A 2,185-nucleotide genomic window follows, 5' to 3' on the forward strand; every position below is an offset into this window, starting at 1 on the left:
AAATACAATGAGTAGGAGGTGCTCAATAAATGGTATCTATTACAGTTCCTAATCTTTTAGAATAAATAGATTAGTATGGTTACCAAATAAAAATATCTACTACTTAGGTAATTTTTCCACAATTTAAGAATCATATGTATGTAATAGGATTTCAAAATCTATTTAAGCTATTGCTCTGATATGCAGAGAACATGTAACTACTTTATTTTGATTATAACTAATATGATCCTGCTAAGCTATTTCATAACATACCTGAATTGATCCAGCCACTAGGTAAAATATTCCTAGGAGGGATTCACTCTGAAACATTTACTCTTCTATGAAACACATGTAACCTTCTTCTGTAATTCACAACTCTTTAGCATTTTTTTCTCCTATATATATCTGCCTTTCTCAATCTGTTTTGCTGATTCCTCCTCATTCACTCAAGCATTATATGCTGTTTTTTAAAATCTTGGTTCTCGGCTTATTTTCTTCTTACACTATACTTTCTTCCAAGTTCATTTACTCATTTAACTCTGGTTATCATCTGTTTCCTGATCATATCCAATTCATTTCTCCCAACCCACTCTTTTTGTCTTGACCCCAGACCTTTATGTCTCTACTCAAAATTTAACATAGATATTTCTTAAACACCACAAGTACAATATGCTCAATAACATAACACATGATCCATTCTCCAGAACTTCTCTTGCTCCTCCAGATTTCCCAATTGTGTATTTGTTCCAGCATGTATTTGATAGTTCTTGTTAGAAAACTAGGAATTATTCTTGACCTGTCCATCTCTTTCAACATCTATATCCAATTAATTGCCAAGTTCACTTCTCTCCAATTCCATTGCTGTTCTCATTGTCAAATCTATTATATCTTCTTACAAAGATTATTATAAAGGTTTACTATTCTCCTCAATTATTTTTGGAAAATGAAAGATGTGTGTTCTTATGGGAGAAAGTAGGAAAACAATAAAAAAAACAAAACATTTTTTCCCTCAAAGTAAATATGAAGTACAATAGAAGACTGGCACCTCAATTTTTTTGTCACATGTGGAGCCAAGGTTTCTGCATTAGATCATAGCCTGTGGGCAAAGGAGTGGAACTTCTCCTGCCATCCTTCTGGCCAAAGGGCTAGTTCTGCCTAAAGTAGTAGAGCATATGTCATTATAAATCATAATTGCAATTCATCCTTCAGCTTCATTAGTTTTATAATGTGAGGAATTCTTGGTAGGTTTTGGCAATAGGGTATTAACTTTTATCAAAGATAAATTCTGTGGCATTGGGGTTTTTCAATTATTATGAATCTCAGGAGAGAATTGGGAGAGGCTGATTCATGAACTACTGGCCAGGTGCAATCCTAATCCAAAAATGTATGTCTCTAGTTTGACTAACAGATTATTTTCACAGTCCTTATCCAAATTGCAAGAAAATAAGTCTATAACAGCAAATGATGAGTTGACTACATTGTTCTTTGTGCAGACAGACTCTTAAATTGAGTTGACTAATTTGGTAGTTTAAGTCTATAGATTTAATAATAATATTATTATTGGCTAATGCCTAAGTAGCATTTCTTATCTGCTAGTCGCTCTTCTAAGGACTTTATGCACACTAACTTATTTAATACTCACAAGCCCTATGAGGTAAGTACTATTTTTTTTCTCCATTTTTTATACGATAAAAAATGGAGACACAAAATGGCTCAGTGACTTTATGAAGGACAAACAATTAGTATGAAACAGAACTGGAAATCAGAACCAGGTTATATGGCCTAAGAGCCCAAGCTCCTACACATGATGCTGCACTGTTAATACTGCTCCATTTGATATACTTTTCACAGGCATGTGTATATTACTTTTGCTAACATTTAGGCTTAAATACTTCCTAAAACATGAGCATGTCTAATAAAGAATAGACTTGATTTGTAGATATTAAGTTATAGAATTTATACCTTCACATAGGTTCTTCAATCATCTCTTTGAAGAGCTATCAGTTATTCAGTTCTGTTTTTCCAACATGTCTTAGAGATAGAATGTAAAATACATATCTATGTATCTATACCTGTCTATCTTAATATTTTTTTTCACTTTGAGGCAGATAAATATTGAACCTATAGAATTTCCTTTAAATTGCTCTATTTAAAGAATTTTAATCTTTCCTGGACTTTAAAATTGTAGCCTTGGAAAAGAGGTGTT

Source organism: Pteropus vampyrus, unplaced genomic scaffold (genome assembly GCF_000151845.1).
Source record: "Pteropus vampyrus isolate Shadow unplaced genomic scaffold, Pvam_2.0 Scaffold55, whole genome shotgun sequence".
Taxonomy (NCBI): Eukaryota; Metazoa; Chordata; class Mammalia; order Chiroptera; family Pteropodidae; genus Pteropus; species Pteropus vampyrus.